Raw genomic sequence first — 10,926 nt, 5'->3', positions numbered from 1 at the left:
CTGGTGATGATGACTTGGGCATACAGTATATAATGAAGATGCTGAAATCTGAATTTGACATGAAAGATCTAGGTGAATTGAAGTACTTTTTGGGTATTGAGGTAATCAAGGCTGAAAATGGTTTATGGCTGATGCAGAAACATTATGCCATGGAAATGCTAAAGAAATATAGAATCCAATATTGACAAGATACTCTCCAATCTTGTTAGACCATGCTCTAGGTGCTTGCTTTAGCCCATAGAGTGCCTTCTTTAACATGCACACATATGTGGGATGCTCTAAATCCTCATAACCTGCTGGTTGCTCCATATACACTTCTTCTTGCAATTCACCATGCAGGAAGGCATTCTTAACATCCATTTGCTGCAAACTCCAACCTTTGGCTATTGCCACGGCAATCACACTTCTAACAGTTGCCATCCTAGCAATTGGACTGAATGCCTCTTCATAATCTATGCGATATGTTTGAGCATAGCCTTTTGCAACCACCTTAGCCTTATACCTGCTAATTGAACCATCTGCATTATGCTTGACTTTGTAAACACACTTATAGCCAATAGCTTTCTTAAGCTTAGGTTAGGGTACCAAATCCCAAGTCTTTTGGCTTCTAATGCAACCACCTCCTCATCCATTGCTGCATCCCAATGAGCATGACCAACATCATCCTCAAAACAAATGGGTTCAACATCCTCAACTAGTTTCACCATATATGCATAATGGTGAGCTGTATAACCTTCAAAACCAAATTTTTTAATAGGGTATTTGACCCTGCTAGATCTGCGTACCACCGGATTACTCAATGGAGCCTTTACATTACTATGAGCTCTCTCTACACCTGGTGTCTTGACTGAAGGAATACCAAGCTCATCATCCAAACTCTCTGAACCATTGGAATCTCCGTCAAATCCCAAATGGTTGGTAGATGCATCATTACCATCGAGCACTTTCTTCTTTTCTTTGTCCTTCCCTGCAACACTTATAGATCCACCTGAAGATGTGGGGCTACTCCTTAGTCTCCCAGACTAAGGGCTCACTGTAGATATAGTACCAAATGATGTTTTTGGTCCACTAAGACTCTGTGATTCTTGTTTTTCTTTCTGCACATAATTGTCCAGATCATTATCTTCATCTAATACATCACAGCAGGTGCATACCAACTGTCCATCTCATCAAAGATAACATCCATGCTCACTCTGAACTCACCTGTGACAGGGTTATAACAGCGATACCCGTTCTACTCTAAAGAGTACCCAATAAAAATAAATTTTTCAACCTTTGGATCAAGCTTCTTGCGTAGCTCATCTGGCACATGAACATATGCAATACATCCAAATACCTTCAAGTGCGATACATCGGGCTTCTTGCCAGTAAAGCATTCTTCAGGAGTCATCCCATGAACTGCAGCTATGGGAGTTCTGTTCATAATGTAGACAACAGTTTGACAACTTCAAATAAAAAATATTTGGGCATATTCTTTTCAACCATTAATGCCCATGCAACTTCTGCAATATGCCTATTTTTTCTTTCTGCAACCCCATTTTGTTGTGGGGTATACCTACATGTAAATTGCCTCTTTATACCATGACTCCTCAAGAAGCCACTAAACTCATTAGAGAGGTACTCTCCCCCTCCATGTGATCTCAAGCACTTTACTTTTAAGCTTGTTTCTATTTTAACAATTTCCTTAAAAGATTTGAAGTGCTCAAACACATCACTCTTTTCCTTTATGAAGCATAACTTCCTTGAACAGTCATCAATAAATGTGACAAAGTATTTACTGCCACCAAGAGATACATTTTGTGTAGGCCCCTAAACATCAGTATGTACTACATCAAATATTTTTCTACTCACTTCTCTTTCATGCGAGAAGGATTGTCTTGCTTGCTTACCAAACTCGCATGCTTCACAGACTATGCAATTTTGCAACTCTAAAAGAAGGCAACCCTGTAACCAATCCTTTGGGCTGCATTAATTTCGGCCTTTGCACATTTGCATGTCCAATATATTTATGCCATATTTTAATATTTGCAACTACTACTTTTCCTTTAGCATACATAGCATCATCCATTGCAAGAATTCCAGCATCTGAAGTGAACAATGACCAACCTGCACTTATCTTTAAAGTCTTCTACAAAACAACCTTTTTCATTGAATTGGACCTACAACCCCTGCTCTACCATTTGGCCAACAAACACTAGATTCTTTGTGATTGATGGCACATATAATACATATGTCAGACTCTTTGTCTGGCCATCATACAAGGACAAGGGAACCTTTCGAATGTGTGAAATTGCACGAATCATCACCCGTCTGCACATAACCTGGATTTTGTACGTCCTGCATCTCTCCAAACCATTCAACATGACTAGTCATATGATTAGATGCACTTGAATTGACATACAATACATCATCATGTGTCCCCTTTCCTGTAACTGCATTCATCATAAAGGCCCTTTTCTTCACACGGAATGCAAACTCATAAAGGCTCTTTCTAATGAGGAAGTTCATCACACGGAACTTCCATGAAGGGTAGTTGTTCTTGTCGAGCTTCTCAATAATGGGATTTCCATTGTTCTTTGTGATTATCACAAACAAGGATACAACACAGCAAGATAGTCTTCTCCAATGTTTCACAACACGTGCACGGCAATACCCAAAGCAACCTTTTTCACTGATTGCTCAATAGTACATGCAATCTGCAACTTGTTTGCAAATAAACCTTATGTTTGCTTCTTGCAAATACCTAAAAAAATTACAGATTCAAAATTTGTAACCTGTACACCCACTCTCGGTCAATACAGCTGAAATCACAGTGTACCCTGAAACTGATGTCTGCAACCTTGTGGCTCTAAAATGGGGCCTGAAACGGCCTCAGATGCCCAAAATAACTGCAAGCAAGCCCTAAAGGGCTATATTGTAAAATATACAGTGCTCTGCTCGCACACCAAATCTCATAGCAATCTCGCTGCTTCTCCTTCACTTCAACCTTCAAAATCAGCCTCTCTTAGTGGCACGGCTCTGATACCGTGTCAAGAATCACATGGTGGGGGAATTTGCTTGAGTTGTTGCATCAAACACACACTGTATACACAAGAGGAAGCTCACTCAAGAAGACAAGAAGAGAGATGGAAGACAAAACGTTTTCTTGTTGATTTCTACTTCTTCTTCCACACACTATACAATGTACACAAAGTATACATAAGATACAAGATAAAGGAAAGTGGCCTTCTAAGTCAAATAGTGCATATAACAGACTACACTAATTGACTGGCGTTATATCTTTGCCAATTCTAGGTAGGTGTAACAAACTAAATATAATAAGTGATAAGTCAGTGGCCATGTGAGTATCATAATGACCACCAACGTACTAAGTGTAGACGTGTGGACTCATCTAGGCAGGCGGTCTATCATCAATGTCCGCATGTGTTGAGCTTTCCATCTCAACAGAGGTGGGGTGAAGGGGGAAGAGTAATTTGTGCAGTTCTTGTAGACATTCTTGGTTAGCTCGACATGAGATAAATAAGTGGGGAATAGACTCTGACCGGTGTCCACACCTAGGGCATAGTCCATTCCCTTTACCCATTCAGGCTGCCTTCTCATTCGTCCACACCGCATGGTGAAGGATAGTCCATAATAGAATTGATTGTTTAGGGGGAAGGGAGACCAACCATGCCTATTCAAATCATTGTGCCTCTGATCGTCGTATGTTCCACCTTTTATTGAGCTTACCAACTAGTCTTGTGTCCCACTCGTTGGAGGGGTGGGAGGGGGAGAAGCCGTAGTCTTCCTCTCCAACGGATGTCCTCAACTTTAACCTGTAGGGTGCTAAACACCTAACTGATACTAGAAGCATCCCATACATTAATTCTATTAGTGACTGTATCAAGGTCTTGATTGTTAAGTCTGAACTCCGTTTTAAGGGCTAGTGGTGATTTCCATGACTTATGTGTGCTATCCCAAAGATTGTTCTATGTGAGAATTACTTTTTTTAAAAGCTTTCATGTTGGTTTGGCTAGATCCTCCTTGATTGGGGAGACGGTAAGACTAAACCAAACCGAGTCTTGAGGTGCCCAAGCATGGATTTTTTTCCTTTTGATTTCAATTGAGAACTCCCATCTTATATTGAAGCCAAGCAGCCCACATGGAGTGGAAGAGTGGGGAAGGTTTTTTCAGTTGGAAGCATGCTTGACTGAAGAGGATGTTATAGAACGGGAGGTTATGAAAAGTAGTCTCCTCATAGATAACTCCTCTTTGGAGGTTGTGATTCAAGAGTATGGCCCAATCGTCCTCCAAAAGGATCTGGCTCTCTTGATGACCCATTTTCCCGCTAGTTTGGATGCTAGAAGGTTTATATCGGGAAGCCCCAAACCACCCTTTTTTTTTCCAAAATACAAATATTCTAGGCTACTTTAGGCATTTTATACCCATGAAAGTTTCCTCCCCATAAAAAATTCATTCACAAGGTATCTAACTATTTAATACTCGAGTTACTTGGTTTCCAACACGCAAGGAAGTAGATATATGTAGAGTATAGAAAGTGATACAGGACTAATTTCCTCACGGACATCTCGTGTTGAAACCCCTTCCAGTGATCAAGCTTGTCAGTAAGCTTGTCCATGACCCATTGTCATCTTTGTTTTAAAGTGACCCCAAACCCCATCGCGATCCCTAGGAGCCTAAATATTTCCCCTTCTTGGATGACTTGGCATCCTTCATCCAATAACCATTGGGGTGGGGGGGGGGGGGACTAACATGGACTGAATGCCTGTCTTGGCATGATTAATTTTTTAACTTGAGGCCAGAAAAAATTTGTGGAGGCATAGCCGAAAGGTTTTAAGTGAGTGATCTTCATTCTTGACAGTTGCATTAGTGTCTTAAGCAAACAAGTTGAGTAGCATTTTCCTAGCTAAGTTTGGGAGTTGGATACCGTGGATATGACCCTGGTTAAGTTGGTCTTCTAGTAGCCATCCAAGTGCATCCGTAGCTATGGTGAATAGTAGGGGAGCAAGAAGACATCCCTGTCTAATGGATCTTCTTAGGATGTAGGGATTGGTAAGCACTCCATTGATGGAGATCCTAGCTGAAGCATTGCCAAAAAGCACACTAACATATTTGATGAATCTCTGCCCTATAACCATATCGTGGAGGGATTGGAGGATAAATTCCAACTCAATCCTGTTGTATGCTTTGTCAAAATCTATCTTCAGGAAGACGATATCTTGATTGGTTCGTTGATCATGTTCCATACCCTCCCACAGTCCTATTATTGCATCCAGAATGTGCCTACCTTTAATGAAGCCTTTCTATTCCCATATGATCCACTTGTCTAGGTGGGTACTCAGCCTTCTAGCTAGATTTTTGACGAAGATTTTATAGGCTAATGATAGACACGTGATTGATCTCCAATTAGCTAGGTCTTCCTTGGAGTCCTTCTTGTGAATAAGTTTGACGACCCCTTCATTGATGCATATTGGTAGGGACCCTTTAGACATAGCCTCCTTCCAAACCCTCATAAGCGGGGAGAGGAGGAGCTGTTTGAATTCTTGGAAAAATTTATTGGGGAGGCCATCAAGGCTTGGAGATTTCCCTTTTGCTAAAGAGTCTATGGTGTCACTAAGTTCTATCTCCTTAATGTCTTCCTCCAGCAACCTTGCTGTGGCTTCTGGAACTACTGAGCGTCGAGATTTAGCTATTTCAGCTCTTGCAGCTATCTTGACCGGATGAGATAGAGAGGGTTGATTGAATATTCTTGAGAAATAGTCGTAGGCGATTTCAAGATTTTCCTCTAACGAGGTAGCCTTGAATCCATCTTCCTTAATGAGTAGCGAGATTTTGTCTCTCTCCTTCTTGAGTTTGAGCGATTTGAATTGTTCTTTCATGGGGCGATGAATTTTACCCACCCACAAACCTCAAAAGTAGACCTAGAGGGATTCGGCTTCAACGAGATCTTCTTACTGAAGGCATCTTTTGGATTCCAATAGTTTATCTTGTGCTTCTATCTGTCTGCTATCCACTGCTTTTTCTAGCAATATAACCTCTTGGTAGATTAGGTTTCTTTTTTCTTTCCTTTGTTTGGTAGCTTGGAGTTTGGCCTCTCTTAGGAATCTCTGGGAGTCCTTGACCACTGACTCCTAGGCCTTAGCTGAGGCTAGAGGAATAGTGAAAGTCCTCCTCCATATAGCTTCTAGGGTTTTCTAAACGAACCCCAACCAGAATAGGGACCGATTAGCATGGAAGCAACCTGCTCGAACGGTGTGGCCCGTGGTGGAAAGAGTGAGTTGGACTAGTTTATGGTCAAAGAGGGAGATGTTGTGCCATGTCTTGGTCCTGGCGTCAATAAAGGTGGCCAACAGTCCTATTGTGACATAGAATTTATCTAGTCTGGCTTTCCTAAGTAAGGTCCCCCATTGATTGTTCGACCAAGTGAAGTCATTTTTCGGGTTGGGTTTGATAAGACTCTGGAATCATTTGAGGTTGAGCCATGAGTCCCTCTCCTTGCCTAATATAATATTCCCCTTAGCTTCAAATTGATCTTCTAGTTTTTCTACAAAGTTAAAATCCCCTACCTCACCTGTCAATTGGTATTAGAGCTCAGCTTCCCGACTCTTGAGCTCAGCTCATGGCATTCTCAGCTTCCCATCAACTCCCTACTCGCATTAGGTCTCCATCCCGACAGCCATAATTGACTCCCTTGAGCTCCCGTCACTCCCTGGCTTCCTGAGCTTCCTCCCGACCTGTTGAGGCACCCTCAGGATATTAACACAAAGGCATTGCTTCATTCTTTACTAGGTTTTATTCAGTCCATAGGGTGCAGGCAACAAGGCAGCCATATCCAAGGTTCATGGAGCTCATTTCTTGCTCCCCCTTCATGGTGGCTTGTTGAGGCCTCTTCCTAGGCTTCATTGGTGCCTACCTACCCCCCACACTTGCCATTTAGGCCATGTGGCATTGCAATAACCCCAGATCAGGTTGCGCCAAATTTTCAGTCTGTTTCCAGTAGCTACAGTTTGGTCTTCCTCATCTCCAGCTTCCCCAGCATCAGGCACTTGCAAAGGCTCCATTTGGGCATATGAACATGCTTTGATGCTTGGCATTGAAGGTTTAAGCACTGACATTGATTCGGGACTGATTTGGCACTATTTTGGGACTGTCATAACAGTCCACATGTGGTTTATAACAGTGCTACAGTGACATTTGATGTTTATGCTTTCCTAGCATTGCTATTTGATACCTGGTTGGTCCCGGTTGATGCCTATTGATTCGAGGATGCATGCCTATTGATTTGCCACCATTTTGGAGCTGATTTTGATGCTAAAATATTCAGTTTTGCACAGTGAATCACTGCTGTAATACAGTGGGCTGAAGCTATTTAACTCACGCTTGGTTATGCCTATGCTATTCGGGCTATGTTTCGGGCATACATAGTGATGTATTGACATTTGGGGACCAACTTTGAGATTGGCTTCCACTCCAGATCATTGATTGATCTTGAGCTCACCTTTGGAAAGAATTTGGATGATTCATCTTTGATGCACTTGTGGCATGCTTTGGTCTATGCTAGACTGCCTTGACTGCCATTACAGGTTATGTCACCTATGCATGCTAGTTACATTGTTTGGAGCCGCTTGCTACTGGAGCTTTGTCTTGGCTTAACTTTGGACTCCCAGAGCTTAATTGGGCTATTTATTGGCTTGCTAAAGTTTATTTTGGGATGTACTTGATGTCTATGGATGCTACATATGGATGCTCTACCGTCTACATGTTTAGGATGTATCATTGATGCTTGATCTTGGACACTTGTCATTGGTGCTTGTACATGCTTTGTTTGAGCTTTTTTGCTTGATATATGGCTTTTGTGCTAGTGGGAGCATCTTTGGATGCTTGACAAACATTGAGCAGGCAGTCTATGCTATTTGAGCTATTGAGACTATTTGGGATTTCTTACCCTTTGGGATGATGCATGGTTCATATGTCTTGGTTCCTTTCGATACTTATGAGCTGACTCTTTGACTTGGGTCCCTTTCCTTGTGAGTTGACACCTACTTGTGTCAAGTCTTGGTAGTGGCTGGCACACTTTGCTCCGTTGATTGGGGGGTGTGCCTACTCACGAGCAGATATTTCATGACATGTTTGGGTATTGGATTCATGCTTATCGAATGTCATATGCCTATGTTATACCCGCATGATGTTGGTTATGGTCTTGGCAGTACATGATTGACTTGGGATCCACTTCTGGCACAGTTAGCTGTCATTTACTGAAATATATCATTTATTACAGCAAGCTGAAATCTACAGATTGTGAGCACTTCTATGAGGGTAATGCTTACTATTTGATGTTATCTTGGTCATATTTGGTGGACAGGTGCTTCTCTTGGTAATATCCACTCTTTTAGCCAAATTTAGCAGTGGTTTTAGTGCATTTTCTGCTAATTACAACAACATGCAATTTTTCCTTTTTGTATTGATTTGGGACAGTATGGTTGGTCATCTGAAAGACACAGCTCTCTTTAACATTGCCAAGTTGAATGGTACCAACTATGGGTATTGGAAGTCCCAAATGTGGCAGGATTTGGTGCAGAAGTTGAAGATTAAACCCTTGCATTTCAAAGGTGTCAAATCTGAGGATACGGATGATGATGTTTGGATGAAAGTTGATGAGCTATGCAAGTCTACCATTATTTTGTCACTCTCAGAAGAGGTCCATCATAATGTTGTTGAAGATGAGAATCAGAGTTCATGGGATTTAAGGAAGAAGATTTAGGAGCTCTATGCAAAGTAGAGTCCTACATCACAGATATATTGGCTGAAGCAATTAATGAACCTTTGCATGAAGGAGGGGACCTCCCTTTCATCTCATTTCAGACAGTTTCATGCTATCATGAAGAGTCTATTGTCATAGGATATTGAGTTCAAAGACAACTTGCACCCATTGTTTCTGCTTGGCACATTGCCTGAATCATGGGATGTCTTCCGTACTACCATATGCACAAACAAGCTTGATGGGCTAAAAATCAAATATGTTGAGAGTGCTTTATTGACTGAGGAAATCAACAGGAGAAACAATGATGTTTCCCGCTCTTCACATGCATTGACTATTAGAGATGGCAGACATGGCAAGCATGATAATGATCATAAGGGAAGGGACTCTGAGAAGTCCAGGTCCAAGTCACGTGCTCGCACTAAGTCCCATGGATGGAAGTGTGATCTTACCTATCATTATTTTGGAAAAGCAAGACATATTAGGCCATAGTGCCATCAAATGCACAATGATAAGCGCAAGGAAAAGGGAAAAGATAAAGTGTAGGAAAAGTCTTTTGAGCACAACATAGTACCTGCAAAGTCTAGTGTGAAGATAGAAGAGGTTAATGTCATGCAAGCCCCTGATTCAGATGATGATTACATACTTGCAGCTTCTTCATGTGATGCCTTATCGACTTCTGAGATACATTCTTTGTATGCGCAGTGCTGGCTCTTGGATTCGGGTGTGTCATTTCATGTGACACCCTGTCGAGATTGGTTTCATACCTATCGTACTATGTCTAGTTCTATGCGCCTTGGTGATGACAGGTCTCTTGACATTGTGGGCATTGGAGATGTTAGGCTGCAGTTTCCTTTTGGTAGCTCTTTTGTTTTGCATGATGTATGCCATGTACCTGTGTTGACTCGCAGCCTTATGTCAGCTGGACAACTTGATAATGCAGGGCATTTTGTGTCTTTTGGAGACTTTGCATGGAAGATTACTCGTGGTAGGCTTGTACTTGCAAGAGGTGCCAAGTCTGGCAGCCTCTATCCCTTGTATTTGGAGCTACATTGGATCATGTTTTGTCTATGGGTTCTATTCCCAATGTATCCCTTTGGTATGCTCGTTTGGGGCATATGCCTCTTAAAGGAATGAAAATGCTCCGTGCTTTGTAGTATCTTCCGTCTTTTGACTCTTCATATTTTGATTCTTGTGATCATTGTTTGTATGGCAGGCAGACTAGAAATACGCATAAAAAGTCTGGTAAGAAACTCATGGGTGAGCCCTTGGCTCTTGTGCACTCAGATGTATGTGGGCCCATGCCCTGTCAGTCACTTGGTAGGGCAAAGTACTTTGTTAGTTTCATAGATAATTACTCACGTAAGGGTTGGGCTTATCCCATAAAGAGAAAATCCGATGTCTTAGACACATTTCAGCATTGGCTTGCATTGTCAGAAAACCAATTTGGAAAAAGCTAAAATGCCTAAGATCAGATAATGGGGATGAGTATATATCACGCACTTTTGAGCAGTTTTGTGATGAGCGGGGTATTAAGCGTCAGTTGACGCCCCTTACACCCCACCCCATAATGGTATGGCTGAATGCATGAATAGGACCATTCAGGAAAGGGTCCGTAGCATGCTTAGCTATGCTGGCTTACCGTAGCACTTTTGGGCTGAGGCAGCTACTACTGCAGTGCATCTCATTAATAGGTCACCTAGCAGTGGCATTGACTTTCAGGTTGTAGAGGAGGTATGGGCAGGCAAACCCCCCTCTTATGATCATTTGCTTGTCTTTGGCTGTGAGGCCTTCTGCCATGTGCCCAAGGACAAACACAATAAGCTAGATTTGAAGAGTGTTAAATGCATTTTCATTGGCTATGGAGATGCAAGAGAGATGGGTTACCATCTATGGGATCCGTAGGCGCGAAAAGTGATCTGCAGCCATGATGTCATCTTTTATGAGGATAAAATACATATGCAGCTTGAAAAAGTGGTTGAGGTACGCAGAGTTATCTTTTAGGAGGAGCCACCTGCTCCCGTTCAGCCTACTCCATGGTCAGCTAGACAGCGTGTAGCATCACCTGATGCTCATGGCCCAGATGTTAGACATGTTGATGTTAGACAGGATGTCGGTCAGGAAAGAGATGTTGGATTGAGGCATTCTACTAGAGATAGATGACCTCT

The sequence above is a fragment of the Lygodium microphyllum genome, chromosome 22 (assembly GCF_053477565.2).
Source record: "Lygodium microphyllum isolate KBCC chromosome 22, Lygodium_microphyllum_v1.1.10, whole genome shotgun sequence".
Taxonomy (NCBI): Eukaryota; Viridiplantae; Streptophyta; class Polypodiopsida; order Schizaeales; family Lygodiaceae; genus Lygodium; species Lygodium microphyllum.
Note: the sequence above shows the minus strand (reverse complement) of the source record.